This window comes from Ascaphus truei, chromosome 20 (assembly GCF_040206685.1).
Source record: "Ascaphus truei isolate aAscTru1 chromosome 20, aAscTru1.hap1, whole genome shotgun sequence".
Taxonomy (NCBI): domain Eukaryota; kingdom Metazoa; phylum Chordata; class Amphibia; order Anura; family Ascaphidae; genus Ascaphus; species Ascaphus truei.
In genome coordinates this window covers 5757941-5767686 of record NC_134502.1, presented here as the reverse complement: position 1 = coordinate 5767686, position 9746 = coordinate 5757941, and positions in this window count along the sequence as shown.

Sequence of the window (9746 nt, the reverse complement as noted above, 5' to 3'; positions counted from 1 at the left end):
TGTTACCCAATGTCTAGGGATTAAGTATTTTCAATCAACAAACTCTGCCAGTCTAATTGTTACCTGAGGGCATGGATTAGTCTGTTAGTCTGTGTCTCCACATTAGAGAGTGGATACAGATAATTGTTCACCAATAGGCTGTGTTCAATGTTAAAAATAGGGTTGCACAGGTATATAAACTGTGTCAACTCTACAGTTGTTAGATGTGCTGGAGTTGTGCTTCTGATTCCATCTTGAATGTCACTGGACTGCTGGAGAATGCTATTGGATACTTCTCCATCCCCCAACCCTAAGTAAGTGTTATCTTCTTGTCTGTTAATTGTACTATATTGCTGTGTTCACCTTATTTAAGGAATAAATTATATTTTATTATATCTAAGCCTTGTTCAGTTCAACCCAGATATTTGAGGTTCATTATATCTTGTCATAAGCTATCATGACAGGGAACATCTAACCTTTAAGGCCTTCCAGACAGCCAACGAATTGGTCATTGAGGAAAGCGGCTCACGTATGGATTTAAGCATCATTTTAGGGTACCAGATCAAATTCTGTATTTTTAGCGGGGCACAGATTTCCCTCTAGAGCCACCCATCTTTTAGCCATAAGGTCTGTGTGCCACTGCAAAATTTGGCATAATTGGGCCACCCTAAAGTTTGATGACAAGCAAGGTACAGCTAACACTCGGTTCAGAATCGGCATCGTAAGGAGCCTGTTTCGAATTCTCAGAGTTTTGCCTCTCTATAGGAATTTAGATATTAGCTTCTGCATGAAGCGAACATCCCCTATCACATACTATTGTTTTTGAGTGTTTACTTTTATCACTTAATACTAGAATAGCGCTACACACAAACACATTCTTTTTTTCTAAAGTTTGAAATAAGTAAAAGAGGCGAGTAAGGAGATTAATTTTAACACAGTATATTCTACCCAGCCAAGATATACTGTAAGATGACCACTGCCCCAAATCTCTTTTTAGAGTTTGTAGTAATTTAGGGTAATTCACTCCATACAGCATCCTGTAGTTCCTTGCAATGGGAATCCCCAGATATTTGATCGCTTTGGGTTGCAAATTAAAGTTAAAATTTAAGGATATTAATTTCTCCGTTTTTTAGGCAGATTCACATTTAGGGCCTCAGACTTGGACTGGATGATTTTCAAACCTGAGATTCTATTAAACTTTCCTAGTAAGCTAAAAAGGTTGGGCAGTGAGGTAAGAGGCCCTTGACAGCATGAGCATGATGTCATCCGCATACAGGGCTATTTTATGTGTCTGATTGTTAATTTGGAGGCCCGTTATATCCGCATTCCCCCTAATCTGAGCTGTTATCGGTTCCATGCACAATGCAAATAACAAAGGCGAGAGCGGGCACCCCTGCCTTGTACCGCTCTTAACAGAAAACAGCTCTGATGGGAAGCCTTGATGTACAACCTTTGCTGATGGATTAGTAGACAGCGCTGAAATCGCTTTTAAAATTCTAGCCCCAAAACCGAATGCCCCCAGCGTGGCCTTAAGATAAGAACAGTCTATACTATCGAAGGCTTTTTCGGCGTCTAAACTCAACACCATTGTAGGTATCTTTTTGTTGTTGGCCAATTCGATCAGATTAATTAAGCGCCTGGTGTATAGCCGCCTGCCTGTTAGTTATAAAGCCCACCTGGTCTGGATGGACCAATCTGGGAAAAATATGACCCAATCTGTTAGCTAATAATTTAGAGTAAATTTTAATGTCTGTATTTATTAACGAGATTGGTCTGTAGCTTGTACAATTTGTCAGGTCCTTACCCTCCTTGTGAATCAAGGATATAGAATCCTGAAGCATTCGGTCCGGGAATGAAGCTCCCGCCAGCACAGCACCCATCAGGGCCTGGGGCTTTAGAGGGCTTCAGGTGTTTAATCACCTCTAGCACCTCCTCAATAGAGAACGCTCTCGGCAATTGCTCTCTCTCCTCCCTGCACAGCCTCGGGAGATCCAAATCTCTTAAGAAATTTCTTAAGGCCTCCTCTGTTTAATCTCCATGGGAGACTTTCATCCCATTATAGAAATTCTCATAATAATTTTTTAATTCATCTACGATTAGCTTCGGGCTGGAAGTCAGGACTCCATCTCTCCAGCAAATCGTATGAATATTGTAATTCGGCATTCTGTTTCGGATTTTCTGGGCCAGCATAGTATCTGGCTTGTTAGCTTTTTCAAAGAATTTCCTCTTTGACCAACTCGGGGATCGCTCTGCCTGGGAGGTAAGTAGTAGATTTAGCTCATCTTTACATCTTTTAATACCTTGACGACATCTGCTCTCTGTGTTCGACTATGCAAATCAGAGAGTTCTTGCAGTTTGGCCTTTAACTTGGTCAATTTAGCCTCTCTTTGTTTTTTGCGTCCTGCAGCTATATTGATGAGGGTACCCCGAAGTTTTGCCTTATGGGCTTCCTAAAGTGTCAGGCGCTAAAAATGTGTTCTATTTCCACCTTAAGTTCCTGGAACACCTCTGGGACTTTAATAATGGATTCATTCAGCTTCCAGTTTGCTCCTGGTCTGTCTAGGGCTCTCTCTTGAATATTTCTAACCACTTGTTTGGCCCATCCAACGGACCTGGAAGGGGGAGAGAAGGGGGGGGGGAGGAAAGAGGGGGAAGGGTAACAGGAGTGGGAGACCAAACCAACTGAAAGAACAAAACAACAACAAAAAAATGCACTCTAACCAGGTCTTTAACAGTCAATATAGACCTAGACCTGAATGTCCTTGGGAAAAGATATTTCTCCAGACCCTTACGTACCAGGGTCCCCAAATCCAGACACAGAAAGTGTCCAGTATCCCATGGGACTTTGTTGGTGCTCAGGAGACATCTCCTCACACTAACTGGATGGGGCATGAAGACAACCCGAGCAGGGGCCGCACCCACCTCTGACCCAGCATTATAACCCTTAATATATCTTACAACATAACTGACTAACATTATAACCTAACTATGAATACCTTTATCAAACCGTTTTAGAACTGCAGCTCCTAATTATAAAAATTGAGTGATCCCAACGTGACTCTGATACATGCTGGAACCCAGCTAGGCCCTGACCGAGCTCCATGAACTCCCAGCCTGAACTAACTAGGCCCTGGATGACCTTAATGACCCCACAATTTAACCTACTTCCTAACTTTGTCTTCCTTTACAACTGTTAACCAGAGTATAGCCTCTCTCCCAGCCTAACTCAAGCTGCCACTTGTCCTGTACAAAGTGTATATGCCCATGGATGACCTATTCCTATTACTGGTGTCTACTATAGCCCCTTTGTATAGTCGTCCTGAGAATTATAATCCCATATTTCCTCCATATTGCTCTTTTGAGATGACCATTGTGGTTATACAGTACTACTTACCCGTAGTATGCAAGCTCGCTCCTTAGGATCCTTAATGATCATCCCTTCTGTACCTCCGATTTGACCCCTAAGATCTAGCATTATGCCCTCTAACCCCTCACCCTCCTTCTCCACCTAACTCCAACTTTCTTTCTTTCTTTTTTCTTCCACACCCCCCCCCCCCCTTTCTATAGCCGCTCTTTCTTTCAGATGCAGGCCCTCTCTTGATAAGCTTACAAATTACTGTGACCATATACATTACTGTGGCATCACATACCATTCCAGCTGGCCACCATCTTTTCTGGGGGTGGTCTGACTTGCTGCTGTAACATCTTGCTGCAGCCCGGAAAAAACAGATAGGTCGCGCTATATCCCACAGTGAACTGGCAGCCTATGATATAACCCTGACCCCTAGTCAGGCTGTGGAAGTGGAAAAAAGTTATATCAGTGGCGCTCAACACTGTTGTACTCAAAACAATTGTGATAGATAATATAGAATATACAACCAGAGCCACGGAAATCGCCCGTCCAAATGGATGCTCCACGTGATATGGGTGAACATGTAAATATATAAAAAAATCAAATCATAGCATAATACTGTAAAACATAAACACAAATGAACAAACAACATAGAACACTTAACAGACGCTGAGAACAACAGGTAACTAATTACAATAGCATTTAATATGGCATATCATTAATATCATAAAATACACTTATTACACATAAAATAGTACATAAAAACATATAATAGGTTCAGGCAAGATTCTCCAGCTCGGGTGGGGGTACCTGCTTACCGAAAACAAGATGGTATCAGGCAATGGATATTTCAAAGAGTATCCCCTCTTATAGATAGCTGCTGCTGCTGATGCTGCTGCTGACACCTGGGCTCAGACGAGTGGTCTCATATGGGCAGGGACAGGTTTTTCCAGCTTGCGGCGTCTGCCTCAGTCCTCTCCCAGCACCGCGGCACCGTCCACGCACGGCAGAAGCTCCAGGACCGCACACACAGATACTTCCTGGTCTGACCGCGCCACACGCACCAAACAATGCAATGCTGAAATGCCGGATATTCCTACGCCAGCGTTCGATTGCCCACAGCTCACAGCTCACAGCTTCGGAAGGGTACAGCACTCACACCCGAGTGGTAGGGACCTCACGGAACCACCTTACGCGTTTCGAAAGTCTTGCTTTCTTCCTTAGGGGTAAAAAGTAATGAAAAATAGTCCCTGTAAGTCCCGGAATATGTAGTCCCGATTTAAACAGACAGTGCATCCTTGTGATCTTGATCATGCGCAGATGAAAGGACTGGGACACTCAGCATGTCAACACTCATGGACATAACAGAAAACAGTGAACAAATAAACAAAGGACATACACAAGAAAAATAAAAGAATATAATAATTAGTGCAATATATAAAATACAGATATATTAATAATACCTATATATACACGTGGATAGTAAAATGTAATGACATATATGAATGAAAGATGATGAATGACAAGAAATAACCCTGTTATTAATATCTCAAATGGCCAAGACCCAGCCAAACCAGGGATAGGTAGAGGTATGCTGAGCAGAACTTGACCTTCTAGGGGATAGTATATAACACAAATGTGATCCCTAAGTAAACTAATAATGTGTATATGGCTAAACTTTAAAATCTATAAACGAGTGTCTAATGAAAGTGGGGATAATAGGTAATTAAAAGTGGTAGTTAATAGTGTTGGTGAAGATGTAACCATTAAGGAATGGTGTTGGGTGAAAATAGGTGATTAATATATTTATATTGTGAAATAATAATTAGGTGATGGTGATTGCTACCTAATTGTTGAACCATCCACATAATGAATGCTTGGACCTTACCATGAAATGGAATGAACCACAGGTAACACAACACATTGCAGCGAATATATTGTCAGCCCGGGAGACCGATTATTTCATCTATCAAGAAGGAATGGCTTCAGGTCAAATTCTATATTGAGTCCGGACAGTGCTAAAGTTTGTAGTTCGTAAATCCAAAATGATTCTCTCTTACCTAACGTGCTTGTCTTATCTTGCTGCAGCCCGCCATCTTAAAATTGGGGCCTTCCCTCCCCCAAGCTATACCTCTGTCCCAATTATCCATCAACCCCATACCAGGACAGCTCTGTGTTCATTGTCACGCGGGGACCCTTCATCAAGAGGGGAATGCGTGCACCCCCAACCCGGTTTCAGACCCCCACACATCTGGCAGGCCTTCCTCCAGGACAACCTCGCTCATCGCCGCCATTGCTAATCACCACGTGTCCCCTTGGTATAGGGGCATAGGGGACTATCAGGCTACTACTCCGGCTCATTTTCCTTGCGGTCTCTTCTGGCCCTCCTAACATAAGTGAGGATCCACGTTACCGGGTGGGTCCTCCACTGGTGCACCTGACCCAGCATAGATAATAATTTTTCCCCTCTCTTCTGCAGAGCAGCATAAAAGACCTGGCTCCGACTCCAAGACAGCTTTGTACACCTAGGACACACAATAGTTCCTTTAAAAGTTAATGGGCTGGAAATAGAAGCATTCTCCGCTCATTAGGACCTCAGCTGGCCGCCCTATCCTCCCGGCCTCGTGTTGCTCTCCTCACTTCGCGCCAGGATGCCTCTGTGGATGGATCTTCATGAGAAGTGTGAGAAATTCGATTCTATTTCAAGTTTTTTAAGGAATTCAGCACCTTCTTCTATAGAACGCATAGCCACAGCCCGGCCACCTCTGATGACCAGAAATCCAAACAGGAAAGTCCAGTGATAACGGACGCCATTTTCCCTTAGGATTCTGGTCACTGGCTGTAATCTGAGTCCACGGTCTTGCATGTTTGGGGACAGGTCTTGAAATACTTGTATCTGTATATCGTCAAATATTTTAATGGGGACATTTCTTGTAGCTTTGGCAAGATCTTCTTTGGTCTTGATAAAGTTAAAGCGGACAATCACGTCTCTAGGGGTTTCCTCCCCTTGCGGCTTGGCCCTCAGTGCCCTATGGCATTGATCAAACTGAATCTCTGCCTCTTATTTTTTTAGGGAGCACCGAGTCTAGCCATCGGGAGACAAAGTCCTCTACATTCTCCACCTTACCCTTATATTATTTCTCCTGTCGCGGTTTTCTGCATCCTCTTGCCACTCCATGATGCCTGAGATCTGCGCCTTCAGAAAGTTGGTAGTCTTTTCCTGCTTCTGCATTGCCATGGCTGTGGTCTCCATTCTCTTTTCCAATTCATCAGTTCTATCCCCTATTTGCCTATGTCCTTCCTCAGCTCTGCTATTTCCGATTGGAAAAATTACTTGAGGTCATTAAACAGGGACCTCAGATCACTTTTTAAGTCTGCTCTGGTGACCAACTCTCTATCCTCCCCCTCTTGTCTTGATTCCATCTCCGAATCAGACTCTCCTGACTCTCTTAATGGCGGTTCTCTTCCGGCTCGTGTGCTCTGTCGTAGCGAAATATGACTTAAGAGCCTTAGATCGCTGCCAGTTTTTTGATCGCGTCGTCATCTCTATGTGTTCCGACACCTGCTTTCCACCTTTGATGTGGTTTGCGGGTGCTTATTAGTGTCAATTATGCGATTATTGCGCTGGGTATCGGCGGAGCTAAAAAGCTAGGCTGCCATCTACCCTACATGCGCCTCGTAATACTGTAGGTTTAAGGCGAGAGAGCAGTAGAGGTGAAAGTAAGAAGCAACACATTTTAACCATGGTGTAGATGGAGAAGAAATGGGACAAACTGTCACACCTAGGCAAGGTGCTCTGGTGACAGGATATATGGTACCATGGTATGGTACTTTGAAGGAAAAGGGGGGTATTAGACCAGATTTAGGAGGAAAAATGTGGAGCCCAGTTTTAGACATTAAGTTTAAGGGGTCTGACCGGCATCCATGATATAGCCAGGAGGAGGGGGGTTGTGACGAGAGTGGGGAGGGGTGGTGAGGATAAGGGGGGGGGGGTGAAGAGTAGGGAATGGTGAAGGGAAGGGGGTGGTGAGGGGAAGGAGATAGGAGAAAGGGGAGAGGTGAGGGAGGAGAGAGGAGAAAGGGGAGGGGTGAGAGGAAGGAGTGAAGAGAAGGGGGTTGGTGAGGATGAGGGTGTTGGTGAGAAGGGGTGATTGGTGAGGGAAAGGGGGGTTGGTGAGAAGGGGGAGGGTGAGAAGGGTGAGAGGTGAGGAGAAGGGGTCGGGGGTAGGGAGGAGAGAAGCGTGATAATGAGGGGAGGGGAAGCAGGAGTGGTGAGGAGGAGGGGGATGGGTGAGCAGGAGGGGGAGAAAGGGGATGAGAAGAAGAGGGTGGTGAGGGGAGAAGTGAGGAGAAGTGAAGGGGAGGGATTAGGAGAAGGCAGAGGAATGAGGAGAAAGCGTGTGAGGGGAAGGGGGATTGTGAGGAGAAAGGGGGTTTTGTGAGAAAGGGGGTTGGTGAGAAGGGGGGACTGTTGAGGGGAAGGGGCGGGTGAGCCGGAGAGATGTGGAGAAGGGGGAGTGAGAAGGGGGTATTGGTGAAGAGGGTGGTTGAGAAGGGGAGGAGTAAGGAGAAGGGGTGAGGGGGAGAAGTGAGGAGGAAGGGGAGAAGTGAGGAGGGGTAAGGAGAGGGAGGGGGAGATGGAGAGGGAGGGGTGATGAGAAGGGTGAGGAGTGAGGGGAAGGGGTAAGGAGGGGGAGGGAGAGGGGGGAGACGGTAAGGGGTGAGAAGGGGGCGGTGTGAGAAGGGGGGGGTGTGAGGGGGAGTCGTTTGGTGATTTTTTTTTTCTCTGACCATTTTTTTGCTGAAAACAGCTTTTATCGTCGACTTATCGGGGCTTACTGAAACGCTGTAAGGTTTTTTTTTTCAAAAAATTTTTATTAGGCATTTATACAATGTACATACATTTCAACATAACCTTAGCCTAATACAGGATTTTTTCCTTTTTACACACCAATAGACTCACCGCGGCTCCGGTCCTATTAACAGACCAAGGAGGGCAGGCGAGGGAGAGAAAGAGGGTAGGGGGAAAAACAGAAAAAGGGAGGGGGGGGTGGGGGAGGGGATGTCTTCCCTCCTTAACTAGTCAACCAAACATACTCTATCTAGTTTATATTTACTAGGTCATTATTTCCCTTCTGGTAACAGATGGGGTCTTCTATGCTGTGGGTTGGGTCAGCCATGGTTCCCAAATTTTATAAAAGGACCATGTGGATCTCTGCAAGAAGGCTGTGAGTTTTTCCATGAGCATTACTTCGTGAATTCTTCTTTTCACTGTTTGCTTGGGGGGGGGGGGGGCGATACCTTCTTCCACGAGGCGGCCACCGCACATCTGGCCGCTGTAAGAATGAAGGAGATTAATTTTCTTGTTGGGCGGTCAGCAATCTCTGTTGGCCTGGCCAACAAGTAGGTTAACGGTCCAACAGGTATGGTGAGGTCAGTGACATCTTTTATTATATTTTGTATAGTTGACCAATATTTCTGAATCTCCGGGCATGACCACCATATATGGGCCATGTCCCCCTTTTGTCCGCATCCTCTCCAGCATAAATCGGAGGCCAGAGGGTAGATTTGTCTTAATCTGACTGGGGTAAGATACCAGTGGAACAGTATTTTGTATATGTTTTCTTTAGTCGTGGTACAACGGACCTGGAAGGGGGAGAGAAGGGGGGGAAGGAAAGAGGGGGAAGGGTAACAGGAGTGGGAGACCAAACCAACTGAAAGAACAAAACAACAACAAAAAAATGCACTCTAACCAGGTCTTTAACAGTCAATATAGACCTAGACCTGAATGTCCTTGGGAAAAGATATTTCTCCAGACCCTTACGTACCAGGGTCCCCAAATCCAGACACAGAAAGTGGCCAGTATCCCATGGGACTTTGTGGGTGCTCAGGAGACATCTCCTCACACTAACTGGATGGGGCATGAAGACAACCCGAGCAGGGGCCGCACCCACCTCTGACTCAGCATTATAACCCTTAACATATCTTACAACATAACTGACTAACATTATAACCTAACTATGAATACCTTTATCAAACCGTTTTAGAACTGCAACTCCTAATTATAAAAATTGAGCGATCCCAACGTGACTCTGATACGTGCTGGAACCCAGCTAGGCCCTGACCGAGCTCCATGAACTCCCAGCCTGAACTAACTAGGCCCTGGATGACCTTAATGACCCCACAATTTAAACTACTTCCTAACTTTGTCTTCCTTTACAACTGTTAACCAGAGTATAGCCTCTCTCCCAACCTAACTCAAGCTGCCACTTGTCCTGTACAAAGTGTATATGCCCATGGATGACCTATTCCTATTACTGGTGTCTACTATAGCCCCTTTGTATAGTCGTCCTGAGAATTATAATCCCATATTGCCTCCATATTGCTCTTTTGAGATGACCATTGTGGTTATACT